Raw genomic sequence first — 22,107 nt, 5'->3', positions numbered from 1 at the left:
TGTCCTGTCTACTGTTGGTTTTAGACATCTCTGATTTGATTAATGAATCCGCAATGTAGAAAAGTCTATTTGAAAGCTGGATGTAACCGAATTACTGTAATCTAAATACTTTTAGGCATGAAAGTAATGTAACTCATTACATTTAAAATTCTTGTAATCATATTACAGTTACTGACTTTCAATAAAAGTGATTACTTTTACATGGGTTATTAATATTTCTAAAATTTGTGTAATTTAAAATGTGAATTGTTCTGTTTGCCTTTCTGTGACAGCTGAAGGGTGTGTGACCATTAACAAGGAGAAAATATATTACTCAAACAAAATTTGATTTAAAATTATAATCCGATCGCTCCATTGAAAACGTAGAGAAGTAGTTAGTACTTTGGATTCCTTTTAAAAAAAATAATAATCTAACTTATCTGCTACTTAGTGGGCAATTTAGCAACAACCATGGGCAGCTACTTTTTTTATATCTACAAATCTTTAGTCAAGAATGTTTCTATCATTTCAAAGCAGCTGTAAAATTAATGACAGTGGTAGGGCAGTTAACATCAAATACTTTTGGTGAATTGACATGTCCAGTATTGATACTCTAAAATAGTAGATGAGAGTATTTTAGATGATTATTTAATAAATTTTCCTAACTCATTAAAATAATTGTTTTCATGACCTCATTAATTGACAGTTTACATGGGATACACTTAAAAAAAATAAAATAAAATTAATCATACTGCAGGACCATTTAAAATGAATAATGTAGAAGCGGTAAAAACGGTGATAAAAATGTAAATATGCACGTTACCTTCATTTAAATTTAAACCTTAAACCTTAATGCTGATTAAATAAAAACATTAATGGACATGGTGCCAACCTAATAGCAAACATTTTATTTTAAATCAAGCTTTATTTCAAAGTCAGAGAAAAAAAAACTCAGTTTGGTCCAGTTAATCCATGTTCTAGAAGTGTTTTATATTCCAGACGACACCTTTGCCAACCTTTTTCAGAGTAACACCCTTATTGCCACCTTTGTATCACTATGCAATTTAAGGTCAAAGCAGTCTGTCATGTTTTTAAAAAGTGATTCTGAAAATGTGTGAGCAGCTAAGGGTGTGAAAGCTCATTGGCCATCCTGGCTGTAGATCACACCCACCTGCCTTCTGCATTCATCCATGATCTCTGCCAGCAGAGCAGAATCTGCGTGACACGTGCGTAAGCTCTCCTTAAAACCTGCAACAGATAACATGATAAACAGCACCATATGGAGTACAGATCGGTTCATTATGTGAGCTGAAGGTCACAGGAGAAACCAGATCTTAATACCAGTATCTACTGCTTTAATGTGCCATCTTGTGACACTTTCATTGAAAAGCTTTAGTCACCATTGTCCCACAGTTGTTTCTCAGACATACAGTAACTCCGAAAGCAGAATATACAGTTATGAATATCTAGTTTACATCCATTGAGTGCCTCAAAACACAATATTTTTAAACTTTTGTTATAATGAACCTGGTAAACTTTGGCAATTCTAGTGATTAGTTCTTCCTCAAGAGCCTTCATTGTAGCAACCTCTTAGCTTCTAAACAATAATGCTACCAAGTTGAATTTTCATGTTAACAATGACATTAAATCTGTTCTAGACATCTGATTTTCTTGTGAAAGGACATGATTCGTAGTCAAGCACACATGGTATTGTATCACAGTAAGTGAAAGGTTTGATTCAAGGCTGTTTTTTGCAGAATGTTTTGTACCTTTAAGTAAGCACTGCCTGACCTCCTCTGCCTTGTACCACATGCCTATGCTGTTGAAGTTCAAAGGCAGGTAGGGTTCAGGAACAGGGTACTGAGTCTCCACACCACTGATGATCAAAGACGTCGGGCACCACATATGAGCTGGAATATAATAAACAATGACAACAAAATAAAACCGATTCACTTGAGCATTTGCCACGGCTCAAGATTCAAAGTGAACCATGTACCAGCTAAACAGCACAAATTTGTTCCTCTAGCTTAACTGGTAGAGATACACACATCTGGGATGGCATGAGGGTGAGTAAATGAGAAAACAGCAACACTGGGTTTGATTCCCAGAAGCCGCACATAATGATGCACTTTGGTATGTCACTTTGTATAAACGTTGGGCAAATAAATCTAATGTAATAAATATTAAACTCATAAAGCTTGTGATTATAAACAATATCTGTAGTTGTTGAACAGACATTTAACAGCTGTATAAGTCAGAATATGACAGCAACTACAGTAATGTATTATCAAATATTTATATAACATGCATTCAGAATTCAATTGGCAGGAATGAATGTGTATTTTTTGCTTAAACTCATGACCCATGATGGTTTGACTGGATTTCTCAAATGCCTTGGCCCTAGTGGAACATTTAAATAAACATAACAGCAGTAGACAACACAACTCATGTAAAGATATTAGTCTATTGTAAACAGACCTTGATGCTGCCTTTCATACAGATGATTATGGCTTCAATTGGAAGCTCTGCGGCGATGATGCAGGTATGCCTGGCCATTCGGTGTCCAGAGAACTTCTACGTGCCGATCATTCCTTCATCTACTCCTGCAAATATTTCAGAATAAGAAAACCCTCTCTCAAAGGAAAATTAAGACTTCGGTTTATAGTGTTAATTTCACCCAAAAATGGAAATTCTCTCACCCTCGTACCATCCCAAATGTGTACGACTGACTTTCTTCAACAGAACACAACAAAGATTTTTAGAAGAATATCACAGCTCTATAGGTCCATACAATGCTAGTGAATGGTGACCAAATCTTTGAAGCTTCAAAAAGTGAATAAAAGCAGCAGAAAAGTAATCCACATGACTTCAGTGGTTTAATCCATGTCTTCTGAAGTGATTCAGTCAGTTTACAGGGAGAATAGACCAAAATATAACTCCTTTTTCACTATACATTTTGACATCTACATTCTCATTGGCGATCATCATTTCAATCACAATTACTCTTCCCAGTTGCCATCAAGTGCTCCGTACAAGCATCAAGCACAAGGAAGTGTAATCGAGCTTGAAATCATGATCGTGCCTAGAGACTACAATGACAAGATGAACAGTGAAATATTTGTTACATTTTGGTCTCTTCTCACTCAAAACTAACTTTCTAAAGACACTGATTATACCACTGGAGTCTGATGGATTACTTTTATGCTGCCTTTATATGCTTTTTGGAGCTTGAATGTTTTGGTCACCATTCCACTTTCATTATATGGACCTACAGAGTTGAAATATTCTTCTACATATCTTTGTTTGTGTTCAGTAGAAGAAAGTCATTCACATCTGGAAAATAATGAGAATTTTCAATTTTGGATGAAGAATTCCTTTAAGATAGCTTTTAAAAATAATAATATATAAATTATTTAATATTTTTATGTAAAAAGCATAAAGCGGAGCACCTCCTCCTAGCTTCTTCTCTACTGAGCATGCTACATGCTCAATAGGTATGCCGTATTCAGCACGCACAATCTTCACCTCCCCGACCTCGTTCTGGGACAGCAGCCATGCGTGATGCGTGTCCAAACAGCTTGCAGAGGATAGGAACAAACAATCAACTCACAATCATGCATGTTGGGTTTTTGATAACATTATAATTATTGACCGATAATAAAAAAGAAAAGCCTTGAAGGATACATTTGTAAACGTGTAAATGTAATCGTTATAAATCAGATGGTTTTTACATTGTATCTGTGCTTCAGGTGCAAATCCATTGCAGCTCTATAAGATAGGACAGATTTATCAAACCACAGTACCATGGAGACTTTTCAAACAGCAACCGCCTAGTAAACATCCTGAACAACACCCTAGCAATATACTATTTTACTCTATAAATCCCAAGACAGGCAGTGGCTTTAGTCATTATCTTTCATCTTTTACATTTATGCAGTTGGCAGATGCTTTTATCAAAAGTGACTTACAGTGCACTTATTACAGGGACAATCCCTCTGGAGTTAAGTGCCTTGCTCAAGGACACAATGGTGGTGGCTGTGGGGCTCGAACCAACAACCTTCTGATTACCAGTTATGTGCTTTAGCCCACTACGCCACCACCAATTTTTCAGAATAAATCTATTTCCCCCACTTAAGAAAAACAGTGTGTTTTATGGGGGCCTTCATACCCCTACAACAGTGGGGCTTTTTTTTACCCCAAATAATATCCTTTCACTTATTAGGCACAAAAAAAATAATGATTTACTGCCTTTGAACAAAATTGAAAATTATAAATATGTATTTTACATACATACAAAAATTTGCAACATTTAAAAAATATATAAAAATTTGATCAAATTGTCTCAAAATCAAACTTTAGACACCATACGGAAAATCAAAAGTATCTGGTGTGGCCACTGGCTGCATTAAGTACTACAGTGCATCTCCTCCTCATGGACAGCACCAGATTTGTCAGTTCTTGCTGTAAGTTGTTACCCCACTCTTCCACCAAGGCACTTGGAAGTTCCTGGACATTTCTGGGGGGAAATGGCCCTAACCCTCACCCTCAGATCCAACAGGTCCCAGTCATGCTCAATGGTATTAAGATCAGGGCTCTTCACTGGCCATGGCAGAACACTGACATTCCTGTCTTGCAGCACAGAATGAGCAGTATGGCTGGTGGCATTGTCATGTTGTAAGATCATGTCGGGATGAGGCTGCAGGAAAGGTACCACATGAGGGAGGAGGATGTCTTCCCTGTTACGCACAGCGTTGAGATTGCCTGCAATGACATCAAGCTCCGATTATGCTGTGACACACCGCCCCAGACCATGACGGACCCTCCACCTCCAAATCGATCCCGCTCCAGAGTACAGGCCTCGGTGTAACACTCATTCCTTCGTCGATAAACACGAGTCAGACGTCACCCCTGATGAGACAAAACCATGACTCGTCAGTGAAGAGCACTTTCTGCTAGTCCTGTCTGGTCCAGCGAAGGTGGGTTTGTGCCCATAGGCGACATTGTTGCCGGTGATGTCTGGTAAGTATCTGCTTTACAACAGGTCTACAAGCCCTCAGTCCAGCATCACTCAGCCTATTGCAGAAATTCTGCATTCCTGGTGTAACTCAGACAGTTGTTGTTGCCATCCTGTACCTGTCCCGCAGGTGTGATATTTGGATGTACCAATCCTGTGCAGGTGTTGTTACACGTGTCTGCCACTGTGAGGATGATCAGCTGTTCTTCCTGTCTCCCTGTAGCACTGTCTTGGCATCTCACAGTACGGACATTGCAATTTATTGCCCTGGCCACATCTGCAGTCCTCATGCCTCCATGGAGCATGCTTAAGACACGTTCACGCAGATGAGCAGGACCCTTGGCATCTTTCTTTTGTTGTTTTTCAGACAGTAGAAAGGTTTCTTTAGTGTCCTAAGTTTTTATAACTTTGACCTTAATTGCCAACCGTCTGTAAGCTGTTAGTGTCTTAACGACTGTTCCACAGGTGCTTGTTCATTAATTGTTTATGGTTCATTAAACAAGCATGGACACAATTGTTTAAGCCCTTTACAATAAAGATCTGTAGTTATTTGGATTTTAACAAAATTATCTTTAAAATACAGTGTCCTAAAAAAGTGACCTTTCTTTTTCTTTTCTTTTTTTATTTCTTTTTCTTTTGCTGAGTTTACACATGCATCATTAACATTTTATTTCAAGAGTAGTAGTATTGTTTCCATTGCAGTACTGACGTTGACCATATCACATGCGTTGTCGCTGTTTATCCACTGAACAAAGTGCAGTTTGTTTACCTACCTATTGAGCAAATCAATACATGCACATAATGTCGGTTAAATGCATCATTATTTTTTTTTTTAAACCTTTGCAACTAATGTCATTTGTTTGTTGGTGGTTTAAATGGCAAATATAATTATTCTCGCTATGAAAATGTGCATGCTGATCCTCTATTCTTTAGCATTTCCCTGCATTTAAAGCCTACAGTAAATCTACAGGTGCATTTACATGCAGAATGTGGATGATGTTTTTTCATATACATTTCAGATTAAGAAGGTGCTGCTATAAAACAACAGCTTAGATTTATGAATCTATGTCTGTCTTGTCTTGCCTTGAAGAATGTCAGACTACTTCTGAAGTTTGCTTCTTGTTAGTTCTTATGAGAGTTGCATGTCAGTTAAGCCAGTATATTTAGAGCTATTTAGCTGGTGATGTTCAGGAGGGAGGGGTCTTCAGAGCCACCGTACATTCGTGACTGATTTTCCCAACACTGCAGATCACTATGATGGCGTCTCTCCACTCACAACGTGCGTTTTACTGTAACTGTCACTAGATGGCGACAAAGTCCAAAGTTTTAATTCACAATCAGCCCATTCATTCAATTCCATTTAATTTTATTCAAGTTCGATATATTCATGTAGCGTACTGTATATTGCTAGCATTTACTATGTACTACCTTCTATTTTTTTTTAATGTGTATGTGAAACAGTTTGCAATGACAATCGTTTCAGACAGTAGTATATACAACTATATTGTATATACTATACACTTCTCTGCCCTCCCCCTCCACCACCTGACACATCACTGACAGCAGATGTCTTCGCCACATTTTTTACTAATAAGGTTACAGCCATCAGCAATACATTCACTGCACCACACCCTGTCAAACACCTGGCTCCTGTATGCAACTCTTCTTTCTCTATGTTCTCTCCTTTAACTGACACTGAGATCTCTAAACTCCTCCTCTCCAACCACCTCACAACCTGTTCCCTTGACCCCATTTCATCACACCTTCTCCAGGCCATCTCTCCGTCCATCCTACCGGCACTTACACACATAATTAACACATCCCTTCTTGCAGGCACTTTTCCCACTACATTTAAGCAGGCTTGAGTAACCCCACTGCTGAAAAAACCTGCACTTAACCCCACACAGATAGAACACTACAGACCAGTCTCTCTCATCCCATTCATGGCAAAAACACTTGAAAGGGCAGTTTTCAATCTCTCACAGAACAAGTTGTTGGATGACGATCAGACAGGCTTCAAAAGTGGACACTCCACTGAGACTGCCCTGCTGTCTGTCACTGAGTCCCTGAGATGGGCAAAAGCTGAATCCATATCATCCGTTCTGATTCTGCTGGACCTTTGTGCTGCTTTTGACACAGTCAACCATCAGATCCTACTCTCCACCCACTCTAAACTGGGTGACTGGTTAAACTCTTATCTCTCAGAAAGGTCCTTTGAGGTAGCTTGGAGAGGGGAAGTATCCAAGCCACACAAGTTACTTACTGGGGTACCTCAGGGATCAGTGTTTGGGCCAATTCTCTTGTCCATATACACAACATCACTCTGACCCATCATCCAGTCACATGGTTGCTCTTACCACTGCTATGCTGATGACACGTAACTCTACTTGGCTTTCCAGCCCAACGACACCACAGTGACCGCTCAAATCGCTGCCTGTCTGGCAGACATCTCGGCCTGGATGAAGGAACACCACCTTCAACTCAACCCAGCCAAGACAGAACTCCTTGTCTTTCCAGCCAACCCTGCTGTTGAACACAACATCACCGTGCAGCTGGGTCCAACTACAGTTTCACCTTCCAAAACGGTCAGAAATCTAGGGGTAACCATTGATGACGAGCTAAATTTCACAGACCACATTTCAAAGACTGCAAGATCATGTAGATTTACACTCTACAATATCAGGAAGATAAGACCGTTCCTCTCTGTACATGCCACACAACTGCTCGTTCAGTCCCTTGTCATAACTAGACTGGACTACTGTAACGCTCTCATTGCAGGCCTTCCTGCATGTGCTATTAGACCTCTCCAAATGATCCAGAATGCAGCAGCACGTCTGGTCTTTAATGAACCTAAGAGAGCACATGTTACACCACTCTTTGTCTCCACTGGCTGCCGGTTCATACACGTACTAAATTCAAGACTATGTAAAATTCAAATTAGCATACCTAAAAACATTTATGCAGAGCTACGTTCCCACCAGAAGCCTGCGGTCGGCTAAGGAACATTGTACCAAAACAAAGAGGCACCAAAACACTTTCCCGGACTTTCAGTTTCATCATACCACGGTGGTGGAATGACCTTCCCAACTCAATCCGTGAAGCTGACTCGCTCTCTATCTTCAAAAAACAGCTAAAAACACATCTTTTCCAAAAGCACTTAACCAGTCACTAAAAAAAAAAAATATTTACAATTCTTGTTGCACTTAAATCTGTTTTGTATACTATTCTGATGATAGTGGATCTTTGTAATATGGCACTTTTCGTACCACTGTCTCCTTAAGATGATTCGCTTATGCTTTCCTCTTTTGGAAGTCGCTTTGGAAAATTTTTTATCCATTTAAAAATTTCATCCATTTAAAAAAAAAGTGTATTCCTAAATCTCTCTTTTATAAATAGCGTAACACAAAGAATAAAATGCCAAAATTACAACAAAAAAAAAAAAAAAAAAAAGTGTATAGGGTCATTCTCTGAGCAACAATGGAACATTTGTATTATTCCGTATGTGTGTACACATATTATATTTGCTATTTCTTACTTCAAGGTCTTTACTCAAGTTGACTTTATTTACATTTGGCATTGCTATTTGAAGAAGAAACAACATGGAAGTAAACTATAGCAAGTACGACACATCAATGGTATGCTATGACTTGTCATTTGAGTGTATTGTACAAGTAAAATGATGTAGGTTGTGCATCTATTTAGGCTAAATCAATTCCTTGGAAAATACTTATGTGTAGCTTATGTGTAAATTATGTGTAGAGTATGCTAAAAACTAGTTTTAAACACATGTCAAGTTCATAGAAATTTAATCTTCAGATGAGTTCGGAATGGCCTACTATCATACTACTCTTACTATTTCTGCCATAGACATATACGAGTAGAATGGTAGTATGCGATTCTGAATTAAGCCTTTGTGTCCATATTGAAAAAAATAAGATTTCTAGGGTGATTCCATTTGACCGAAATTAATTGTTTTATTTTTTGACATAAAAAATGTATTTGATGTCAATAAACTTAATGACCTTCAAACTTAGTCAGTGTTGGTCCCCTCTGTTGTTATGTAGGCACAGCATAGTTCTAGCAGGAATACTCACAGCTGTACATCACTGTGCCATTAGCTAGTAAATCCTAGCCAATCATGAGTCTGCCATCACTTTCTAAACCTGCTCACAATTTATCACATTACTGTTTAAGTGTGCTAACACGGCAACCTCCACCACCCCACCACCACTAGTCCCATCCTGCACAGGGGTAGGCTCCGCGACCTAAATTGATGTATAGAAGTTTTTATAATCAATAATATTTTAAAAATAAATAGTTTCTCTGCTTGTTTTTAAGAAATTAAATAAAAGATTATTCCAAACTACATATATTTTTTATTTAAGTCCAATAAAAAATCAGAACAAAATAAAAAATGAGCATCACATGGTTGACCCATTTACCTCCATGAGGAACATGTTCCCTCGGGATGCTGCAATGATGTTTGACTTCTCTGAGATTCATGGCAAACATTTTCACACAAGACATTCTTCCTTGAGTTTAGGAACAGCAGACCCACCTGCAGATTATATGTGTGTGGAGAACACCGATGTACACAACATCTGTAAGGAAACACACACACACACAGTTAAACACTTCTACATTTAAAAAGATAGTTCCCCCAAAATGTAATTTATGACATAATTTACTTGCAAAACCTGTACGACTTTCTTTCTTCCAGTGAACAGAAGAACTATAGAAGAAACTATAGAAGCTTTGAAGAATGTTCATGCTGCTAGTGGCAAGTAAAGCCATCAGGGCGAAGAAGATTATCAGTGAATAACGACAACATTTTAGGTCTGTACCTCACACATAGCTATCGAATGGCTTCAGAAGATTTGCAATATAGCAGAATTTTATATAATTAAATGACTGTATCAAAAATGTCCTTAAAGACAACTTTTCTGTAACTTTTATGTCCTTTATAGAGCTTGATAATCACATTCACCATCCACATTTGTTGAAAGAGCAATGCGAATATTCTTCAGATTCTGTTGTATTTTGTTCAGTTAAATCAGTGTACTCACCAGGGGTGGACTGGCCATAAGGAGAACCAGGACTTTTCCCATTAGGACGATCGCGATTGAACAACCCCCAGGGTATAGTTTGTCTGCTGTTCGTACATGCTAAGTGTTGTAGTGGGGTATAAACATGTTGCTGTGAGGGGTCAGAGGTCAAACTGTTATAAGTTCATGACTATGTCAATGTCAATATGATTCACGGTGACTCGACACAAATCAGACCCTTAAAATGTGTCAGTTAATGATGATCAAGACAGCATGGACATCTATTTAGTTAATGAAAGAGGGTGTTTGTGCAGTGCTGAATAGAAAACATTCCATGTCACTTTTATGGAGACAGGCCTAGATTTTATATATTTTACTAGCCATAAAAACTGCCACATGAGAAAAATAAAATAAAATAAAATAACAACACTATCTTCTATATGCTACAAGTAGAGAGATTATAACATTCTTAAAGGGATAGTTCACCCAAAAATTTTAATTTTGTGGGACATCAAATGAGATATGAAGCAGAATGAAAGCCTCTGTCACCATTTACTTTAATTTTATGCTATAAAGATACAATGAAAGTGAATGGCAACTGAGACTGACCTACTACCTAACATCTACTTTTTGTGTTCCAGAGTAGAAAGTCACTATGGTTTGGGACGACATAAATGGGAGTAAATAATTACAATTTTCATTTTTGGGTGAACTATCCTTTTTAAATCCAAAAGAATATAATATTGTGAGACTTATTAAGATCTCATTATTAATAAATAATTAATTACTATTAACATTCCCACAATATGTATTGTTTGTTAAAGAATTTTAAAAGTTCAAGTTTTGAAATGACAGTAAACAGTGAATAAGTCTGTAGCATGTGTGTCTCGAAGACACTAGGTGGTGCTGTGACGTCAGTTTACAATAAAACTTCAGCATAAATAATGTAATTCAACTTTTAGTCAATTCAACTGTGGCTTTAACATCTACATGGAGAATCAAACTCACTTATAGACAGTGGAGCCGGGCATAAATTACTTTTATAACTTACTCATAAAATAACTTTTTTTTACAGTACAGTGTGAATCAAAATAATCCATTCATCCATGAAGTGGTCTATTCTGCTGGAATGAGTACAACATTGCAGCAGTCCAATTTACAACAAAAAATAAAAAAAAGAAGAACTTTTAAAAAGGGTGTATAGACAGTATATAATTATATACACACAGTATATAGTAATAAGGATCAAAAAGGGAGATTCAAGGCTTTTCAAAAATGTGCACTCTTTCTGGCTCTACAGTTCTTGACTTATTTCTTATTTAAAGTATTTAAGATTTGGTTTGTGTGATGACCATTTACATTTATTAATAAAAAAATAAATCCATAAATGAGCATTATACAGTGTGTATGACATCCCTAAAGTCCTACTCTATTTTTAATTTGTGTAAAACTCTTCAGAATTAAATAAAATATATATCAGCGATTATTAATACAAATTAGCATTACAGTTACCTGGGTCTATTGTTATCACCCACACATGCATTTTATCGGGGTAAAGTATCATATGCATTCTAGGGTTAAAAAGTTTTATAAACATACTACGTTTATGTAATGTCTTCATTTGCAAACTGTATTTACTTTTTATTTGTTTTATTAATTTTGTGGCAAACGTACTTTATTGCAAAATTGTACTTGTTTTAGGTTAAGCACGATCTTTAACATGTTTTAATAGCATGACTAAAACATTTAACTGACCAGAGACACGCTATTGATCTCAACTGTGTGTCTGTCATTGATAACGCTGTGAGGCGATTTTTGGGGGGACATTATCAATGAAGCCACTCATCTTAGGGATGCTGGGATGCTAGGTGCTGTTGTCATGACAACAAGGTACCTGCTGGGCAATCTGTATGCAAATGGCTGTGTGCGGCCTAATCTCGCACTGGTATGGCAGGAGCTGGTCGCCATGGCAATGCAACCCTATTTTGTGTGTGTGTGTGTGTGTGTGTGTGTGTGTGTGTGTGTGTGTGTGTGTGTGTGTGTGTGTGCTTCACGCCGAAATTCACCTTTTCTGGTGAGAGAGAGAAAGTGAAGGATGTTATCGTGACTCTCACGAAAAAGTACTGTGGCGGTACCATGGTATATGCATGGTATCAGATATAATACCACATTACTGTATGATTAATGATCATATATGGCCTAATATCATGGTATTTATATAATATGTATTTTAAAAAAATTATTTAAAATGCAGAAAGGTTTGTGTGAGGGTTGGGTTTAGGGGTCAGGTTAGGTGATAGAAAATATTAGCACAGTATAAAAAATAGAACTGAAAGGAAGGTCCTTACAATGATAGAAAAACAAACATGTGTCTCTCTGAATATCAGACATGATGATTTTCAGCTCAAAGTCAACAAAAGGTCAAATCTTTCAAAGTAGTAAACATTATATTCCTCAGTCAAATAAATATATGAATGAAGCACTGTAGCAGGAGTCGCTGTGTCAGAGCTGATGTGATTAAAACTGCATGTGCCGTCATTGTGTGTGTTCCTTTCTCACTGGATGACCAGCACAGGTGTTTGAGTGCTCTGATGCAGATTCATTCTATCTATCTATCTATCTATCTATCTATCTATCTATCTATCTATCTATCTATCTATCTATCTATCTATCTATCTATCTATCTATCTATCTATCTATCTATCTATCTGTCTGTCTGTCTGTCTGTCTGTCTGTCTGTCTGTCTGTCTGTCTGTCTGTCTGTCTGTCTGTCATTACTATTGCTCATAATAAAGTTTGATTGTCATTAAACACACCCCATTCCATACTTATGTGGCCTTATGGTTGTGTTTTTATAGGGATCACATTTTATAACCTGCAAATATTAGACATTTGTGATATTCTATTTTATATTTACATTCCTGATGTCTGTAATTACACAAATTACATCTGTTTACATCTGTACATACAATTACACCTGTGCTCTGATTTACAGTTTTTCTCAATCACTTTGGCACATTTTTTAAAATGTCTTAAAAAACTGTAAGTGCAGTTTGGGACATCACAACTCAATTGCTTGTCTGCAAAATGTAGTAACTCACCCAAAACATTTAATTCATGTTTTAAAAAAATTGTGACAGTAAATTGGCCAATGCCATCAAAATCAATTTTTTTGTCATTGTGTGAGCCGTACTCGTCAAAATGTTTAGATGTTTTATCACCATGGGAGTCAACCCTGGAAATGTTTGTTATATACAAATTTCATTTTTGTTCTACTATTTTGTTGACACTTTCTGCTCACTGAACTATACAAGAATGTCATTTGTGTCTAGCTGAATGCTATTGTGAATCACACTGAGCTTTTTAGATACCGATTTCAACAGTAGGTAAAAGTTTACTGGGAAAAGTCAATACTGTACAATACTGTAGTACACAGAAAATGCACATTTGTATGTATACAGTAAATTCATTTTTGTAGCAATGTGTTGCATGTAAACAGAAAATTCACATTTGCATGTCCATTTTTACAAATTTCTTACATGTAAAGTCATATATAGTGAACAGAAAATTGCCACAAAATGAAATCCATGCAAATAAACAAAATAAAACAACAACAACCTGCAACAATGAAAAATATGCAGTATTTCTGTAAAAAAAAAAAAAAACATTTTTACCTCCTCACAGTCCGTAACACTACAAGTTCCCAACTTCTTGGTGGACATCCTGTCTCTTGTTGGTCTGGCCAGAGATTTAGCAGACATAAATATGTTTGCTAAATCTAATGTCATAAATATGTATGGAATGATCATGTATATCTGACAGATTTTGATAACTGAATGAATAATTTTGAACGTGATGGCTCACATAATGAAAGGATGTTTAGAAGTTGTGAAGAGTTTGACAGTTTCACTGAGAATCAACTCATCAGTTTTGATCAGGAAGACATGTGCATTTAGTTATTGTGCAAATTGTAGACAGTTGAACTCACTCTTCTGCACACATGTGCCAAAACACATGCAATTCGCTTAAATGAATAGGGAATTAAAATCTGGTGTGAACAAGAAATGAATTGTTCAGAGATTTGAACTTAATGTTTTGAAAAAAAAATAAAAAAATTCTCATTCGAGAACTGAGCCAAAGCGATTGAGAAAACTGTAAACGAATAATGTATGTATGTATGTATGTATGTATTAAGGAGGCGAGACACTATTTTCCGGTGAAGCTGAATTTCACCAGACACCTTCGCCAAAGGCTCAAGGTCACTGTGAAGACAGGTTTGTCAGGGAATACGAGGGGTGTATGTGTGTGTGGTATAATAAACGTTGGACTGCTTGAAACTGGGTCACATGCAGCAACACAATGTTTTTCAGATATTTGGATGCTGTGTTCTATGAACGGAGATGCCTTATATTACTTTATTAAATTGATTTTTTCCACTCAAAAACAGGTTAACACCTCAAGAAATGAAAAGTACTTCTGACAAATGTTTTAAAAATATAGCTGCTAACAGCAAATACGTTTCTGAACACACCAAAGTCTCTCACATAGTAAAATGGATTAGATAGTATTAGATATAGACAAATATGTAAATATACAACAGTGTTGCAGGGACTTTTGGTTTTGTGTGAAGCTGCATCAATACAGTGTCTGTATAAAGTCCAAGACCACTGTTGTATTTGCCAAAGACACAAAAAACTTAGTGCACCTTTCAGTTTGTCAGTATCTCATCTCTACTTAAGACTTTATCACTGACTTTGATTAATTTTAATGCAGGCAGGCAGATATGGCAAATATCATCAGACAAAGCGCTATAAATCTGACTGTACTCGCTCAGCGCTGTTTTCATCCTAAAACTGTGAATGTGTGTGTATGATGACAGGAAGGGCATTGTTTGTCAAAAGATTACATTACCTTCTATAGGCATTACAATACTCAATGAGTATGAAGATTGTATGAAAATGAAAAGTGCTATTTTATTTGAGAGCATTTGTTGAGGTTGTGTATTTGTGTGTAGACAAATGAACACGAGTTGTGTCTGTATAAGCCATTTTCAACAAATATACTACAAAATATGGTTTTAAGAAAAATTCCCTCTTTTTCAACAAAGGGTCAGTACATCTTTTGCAACATTATCATAATTTTGACATCTAAATACAGTTAAAAACCTGTCTTGATTTGATTTAGTAATTTTCTTGCAATAAATGTTAAAATCAATAAACTTAAAAATGTATTAAATACAATTAATTAATTAATTAAATAAATAAATAATAATAATAAGTATGCCATGATGTGTAACAGATTAGCAAATTTTGACTTAATTAAGATATCACTCAGTAGAAACTAGCTATTTTGGAACCAAATGTTGGTTTGTAATTATTGATAAATTCATAATTATATATACAGTGTTAGATAGATTGTTTCTGAAATGTGATCTGGAGCTGATTACAAATTATACAACTAATATTGTAATCAAATTGAATGTACTGAAGTAAAAAAAAGTAACTAATCTGATTACATACACATAACAGTGACAGTGATGCTGAGGATGTTTGCTATGACAATTGTTCATGTGCGGCCAACCTTGGTTACTTGTGAAGATTTTGGCTATGCTGTTTACATAAGGTCATTTAATTTTTATTATTAACTTTATGATTGGGAAGGTCTTTATGACTGGGAAGGTCAACTTAGGACCACTGCTGTGTCCCCCACCTCCCCCTCCTTGTGTGTAGTACCCTAAGTATTTTATTGTCTTGTATTTTTGTAGTTTCATTGTTCTGTATATATGTCATGCTGCAAAACCAATTGCCCTCCAGGGACAAATAAAGTTGAAAGTAAAGTACATTTTAAAATTCAATTTTATCCAGTTACAAGAACTTGATTTTTGTGACTACACAACACAACATATATACTGTAGGTGTTACTGATATATATATATATATATATATATATATATATATATATATATCACACACAGTGGATACAAAAAGTCTACACACCCCTGTTAATGTTGTAAATGCCAGTTTTTTGTGACGTAAAAGAATGAGACAAAGATAAATCATGACAGGACTTTTTCCAACTTTAATGTGACCTATAACGTGAACAATGCAATTGAAAAACCAACTGAAATCTTTGAGGAAAACCCCCCCCCCCAAAAAACTAACAATAACCTTGTTGCATAAGTGTGCACACCCTTAAACTAATACTTTGTTGAAGCACCTTTTGATTTTATTACAGCACTCATTTTGGGTAGGAGTCTAGCATGGCACATCTTGACGTGGCAATATTTTCCCACTCTTCTATGCAAAAGCGCTCCAAATCTGTCAGATTGTGAGGACATCTCCTGTGCACGCCTCTTCAGATCACCCCACAGATGTTCAATTGGATTCAGGTCTGGGCTCTGGCTGGGCCGTTCCAAAAGTTAATCTTCTTCTGGTGAAGCCATGCTTTTGTGGATTTGGATATGTGCTTTGGGTCGTTGTCGTGCTGAAAGGTGAACTTACATTTACATTTATGCATTTGGCAGACGCTTTTATCCAAAGCGACTTACAGAGCCCTTATTACAGGGACAATCCCCCCGGAGCAACCTGGAGTTAAGTGTCTTACTCAAGGACACAATGGTGGTGGCTGTGGGGTTCAAAACAGTGTCCTTCTGATTACCAGATTACCAGTTATGTGCTTAGACCACTACACCACCACCACTCCATCTTCAGCTTTCTAACGGACGCCTGAAGGTTTTGTGCCAAAATTGTCTGGTATTTGGAACTGTTCATAATTCCCACCACCCTGACTTCAGTTCCAGCTGAAGAAAAACAGCCCTAAAGCATGATGCTGCCACCACCATGCTTCACTGTGGGTATGGTGTTCTTTGGGTGATGTGCAGTGTTGTTTTTGCGGCAAACATACCTTTTGGAATTATGGCCGAAAAATTCAACCTTGGTTTCATCAGACCACAACACATTTTCCCACATGCTTTTGGGAGACTTGATGTTTGTTTTTGCAAACTTCAGCCGGGCTTGGATGTTTTTCTTTGTAAGAAATCATCAGTCGGTGATGTAAAGTAAATCCGTTAGTCACTGTTTTTTCAAATGATGTGTTATATTAATAGTGTTTCGATATCATAAGATAGCAGTGTGTGAGAAAAAGAGTGAACAATATGTGTTAATAAAGTCTTAATATGTTTTTGATCTCGTGATTTGTGTGAAAATTTATAAAACACACATTTGCTGTAGTTCCTATAGTGTACATTTCTGTGGCGAAATATAGAACGCAGCATGTAAAACTAGTTATAGTAACGTTGATTCTATGAGACTAGGTTGTTTATTTTAGTAGGAGGGAAATCAGTAACATAATTACAAGCAAAATACAACTAAACACAGCTAAATATAATTTATTTGATAATGACAATAAGTTAATAACAAAATTAAAAACTAAATTGATCACATATCTCATATCTCTCTCTCTCTCTCTATAAAGAACATGGGATTTTTGCCTTTATTTCTTAAAAAAAAAGAAAGAAATAAAAGTACGTTTGTACCCTATGTGTGGAATAAGCCATAATGTGTGTCCATATGCATGCATTCACTCACGCTTGGCTTTCCCAGTGGAAACTCTGTTTGCCGTCTCTCAGTGTGGGCAGACATCAGTATCTCCAGTGGTCTTTGAGAGCTGATAGAGCAGCTAAAGCTCTTCTGTTTGATGCCACAACATCAACAAAGACACAGTGAGAGACAGAAATCCTAAAAACAAGAGACAGACACAATCAGTCTGATAGCTGTTACACACATGGACATTAGAGACAGCTCCAGAAAAGCTCTTGAAGACTCTCGATAAGTAGGCATACTCGATTAAACCCAACAAGCAATACAACTTGTATTTTATAACCTAACCTGGTATTTGTATTAGAATTCCCTGGTGCCATCTAAAATGTTTACTCAGGAATGTATGTGGTGCTTGCCCAGATTGGAATATGCTTGTTAATCATGCCAACTCATGAAACAAAGAAACACAAGACACAAAATAAATGATTAAGTCATAATTTGATACATGGCACATAATTTGCAGAATAAGTGCTCAAACACATGTACTTCAAGTGTGTTTTTGCATGTGTGTATATTTGCTCTCAGTTAATGACGCAGCTATTGAACATACACCCTTCAATACATACATCAAACCTGATTACCCGTCACATCTCTTGTTCTCACTGTAGATTCACCTCTCAGAGCAGAAGTTCATCTTCTGTCAATCGGTTAATGAGGAGCTCAAACAAATCAAACTGCTCAGGCAAGTTCACAGCAAGTATTATATCCTAATAAGAAGAAATCAGGGAGAATCTCATGATAACACACCATATTTCACCCCAAAATCAAAAGAAAGTAAATAATATGGAGTCTATATTTAGGACAAAGTTTTGCATTGACATTATTTTTTATAAAAATTAAGTACATGCCCCTCCACCACATTCTCATTAATGTAAATACATAAATAATGTAAAAATAAATGTATAAATTATGAATATAAAAATGTACTCTATATACAATGATTAAAAAATATATAATCAGCTTAAAGGTAACACAAAAAATACACCATTATATACACAATCTGCACAATTTAAATAATAATCATTGCTTTATTTGCATTGCAGTAATGTTTTGCATTAAGGTAATGAGAAAGAGAATTAGCTGGTGAAGGGTGTTTAATTGCTTAATGGTTCTAAACATAAGGACATGTCCTTGACCGGTTTAGTGAGATTCACCCATAAACTATGGTACTGAATGATTACCATAGTCATATACCATGATATTTACATGGTACTTCAAGGTACTTTAAATACTACTATGGTACATGACCAAAAAATTATAAAATACCATTGTGCGTTTTTTAGAACAAATGTAACTGGGGAAACTGTGGAGATGGTGCTTTGTTGTTGTAATATATGTTGTTATCTCCGAGAACATGAGCTGTCTTTGTTGTTGCAGTGACTTCAAAGGCTCTGAATGCTGTTGGTGAAGAGTGTGTGACATCATCACACCATCAGACAGGCGCCGTGGGCGTGCGATCACCTCGGCCACATCGTCTCTGATGTCATATGTCCTCCGATGTGATATTTCAACCTCTATTATTGTTCATCCCTGGAAAGCCCTTCACCACACACAGATCTTTGTACTTTCCTAACCTTCAATTTTCACTCCTCACAACCTCCTCTCCTTCTCATGTTTTGTGGGTCAAATATTGTCGCTTTAATCATTCGTTTCGTGCCAATTTGAATAAATTCATCTCCTGGTGTTTAGAAATGATAGCATCGATCCTACTTCCTCCTTATTATCTCCCGTGACGGGACTGGACAAATTTTGAAAGCGTGAACAGGGGTTGTTGACATGTTAATGGCTGGTCATGTTGTTTTTGTAGCTTTGTTTTGATAAATAGTCTTTTTTACTGGACTATCACTTTTTATAGTACAATGAACCCCTTTAAAGTCATCTTGGATTAGGAGCCATTTCTTGTTATACGTCTATATTGTCTGCTCTGGTGTGATTAGACTTTTGTTGACTTTAGTAATGAAGATTGGATTTGTGTGGCCAGCATCTAAATGTGTATGTAATCCCACTGAAAAACAATATTATAAAACTGAAATTAAATTCACTAAATGTTATTTATAACAATAGTACTTTTAGAATAATAATGTATAATATCTAATTAAAATAGCATGTTAATATAGTGTTTAAAAGAGTAGTTTACCCAAAAATGACAATAACTATAATGAAAGTTATATTCACAAAGTTATCAAATGTGCCCAGAAAACCTGAAATACAGTGCACAAGGCATATCACTGCTTAATTATACTTTTATAGTGCTTTTTTGTAGTATGAAAGTTTTTCTTTTGTGTTTCACCACGGAACGACATGAGGATGAGTAAATAATGATATCATTTTCATTTTTGGATGAACTATTCTTTTAAATGAAGCAGAAATATATATTAACCTCCAGTGGATGTTGTGAAATTTTAAATAATGCCAAAATACAGAAAGTATTTTACCAAATAGTTTATTATGTTTCCAGGAGTGTTGGTTATTCATGTTTTTGAGACTTTACAGACCATACACCAGAAATGTGCATAACTAACTCAGATTCAAAGTAATGACCAGCATCATCCAATCACTGCCAACCACGTTAAAATAAAATGATACATTATAAATTCTGAATCTATGTACTGATTATCATTGTACCATGTCTGCCAAACACACTGAGTGGTCCAAACATCATCTGAAGTCTGAAACTGAACTTTTGATCGCATGTTAGAAGTGAATGCACTATAGGATGCTTCCTTGCTCCCTAATTAGAGAACGAGTTAAACTATAGTGCGCTGTCTGCCTGCACTGGTCTCAGAACAGTTTAAACCCTGTATACAGCCTTTTAAAGCAACATTTTCCATCTTTTGGATGCATCCATTAACTCTCAATGTGATAACGCACAGTGAATAGAGGATATTTGAAGGAAAATCAGCCTACAGTCCACATACGTGGACATTGTGTTTAACAGCGTGCCGTTTCGCATTAAATCGATGGCATTTTTAAAATGGCTGAAACGGATGAAACTAGAGACTTTACTTTTTTGACTCAAACTGGTTTTAATATAAAAACTCATTGAGGTTTCTTACCGGATGTAGTTTTGTTGCCGTTTCTCCCAAAGACAAACACAGCTGAGATCTGCGCCATGTTGTTTTGTCACATGACTCTGTGAAATCTGAACCTTTTTATGACAGCCTAGAGCATCCTGTACTGAGATCAGTCGGTTTAAAGGAAATAAAATTATGCATAGACTATAGCAACGTCAAAACGTAATGTCCACACATGTGGATGTTGGGTCTCCGGAGGTTAAGCACGTTTTCAATGGTATGGATCATATTAACCATCATTAAATTTCTGTTCAGAAGTTGGAACTAACAGAAGTAAACATTGAATAGATGTTGTAATTTCATATGACTTCTTTCTTTCTTCTCAAAGATTGTAGAAGATTGTAGATTCTCTCTTCAGTTCAAGATTCTGATAGAGAGGGACCGTTTGTGTCATTAAAATGATACAAAGAGAAAAATTAAGAGAGTAATTTTGTCCTCCATATATCTGCCTCTTTGTCCTTTCGTGACAGCTCTCTCTCTCGCTCTTTCTTTTGTCTTTTATGTTTTTCACACAGGGTTACTAAAGGTCTTTACTCCTTCAAAGTATATATGAATCATTCCAGACAGTGAACAAGACTCACAGTGTCTTTAAATACAAGTGTAGCTGCCGACAGTCATTCAAGTTAAGATAAAAAAGGTTCGATTTGCATTGAAACAACTGTATCTTGGAATCTACATAAAAAAACACTTGTGTAATTCATTTCTGAAATGATTTTAAGCGATGAATTGGCTAGTTTGCATTTTCTTTTACATTTATGTATTTATAAAACTGTACTTGTGGTACTGGATTCTGATAAGTCAGGACTTATCAGACTTGAGCCTGCCATCACACTTTATACATTTCAAAGATGACATTACTGCAAAGAAACAAACACATGATTGCTTGCCTGATTCAGCAATGTAATAAAGTTCTTTCTGATTTTCCTGGTGAACTGAAACAGCTTCACACATGTAAAAAAAAGTGTCAGAAGGTTTTGAGCATTTCTAAGGGTCACAGGTCTGAAGAGGTGATGAGTTTGAGACAAACTGAACCCAAAATCCATTCCTCTTGTCCTGACTATAACTCTTGTCATGTTATAATCCAGATAACTGGGTTAAGAGGCCCTCAACCTGCTTTTAACTGATGTCTTTGACCTATATGCTGTCCTGTCCCTGCACACATAACTCTGATGGCAGCCATAATTCCACTTGATCGTGCGTTTGCAGAAAGCCGGAGCTTTTCCTATGTTTGGCAGGGAGACAGCTGTGGCGAGTGCCAGATGTCAGGAAGCTTTTTGGTGGAAGGATTTCATGCTGAGCAATAAATAAATAAATAAAGCAAATAAAAAATGTAATAGGGACTTTAAAGAGGTTTTGGATTGTCAAAGTGCAGTACACTTCCAGAAATAATAATAAAT

At 36.4% G+C, this 22,107-nt stretch overlaps 1 pseudogene; it reads right to left on the bottom strand.

Annotated features, from left to right (window-relative positions):
- Positions 1-1,117: 1,117 nt before the first annotated feature.
- LOC127661289 (trans-1,2-dihydrobenzene-1,2-diol dehydrogenase-like) lies at positions 1,118-20,750 on the bottom strand (annotated as a pseudogene).
- Between the last annotated feature and the right edge of the window lie 1,357 nt (positions 20,751-22,107).

This window comes from Xyrauchen texanus, chromosome 21 (genome assembly GCF_025860055.1).
Source record: "Xyrauchen texanus isolate HMW12.3.18 chromosome 21, RBS_HiC_50CHRs, whole genome shotgun sequence".
Classification (NCBI taxonomy): Eukaryota; Metazoa; Chordata; class Actinopteri; order Cypriniformes; family Catostomidae; genus Xyrauchen; species Xyrauchen texanus.
Note: the sequence above shows the minus strand (reverse complement) of the source record. Positions and strands in the feature narration are given on the sequence as shown.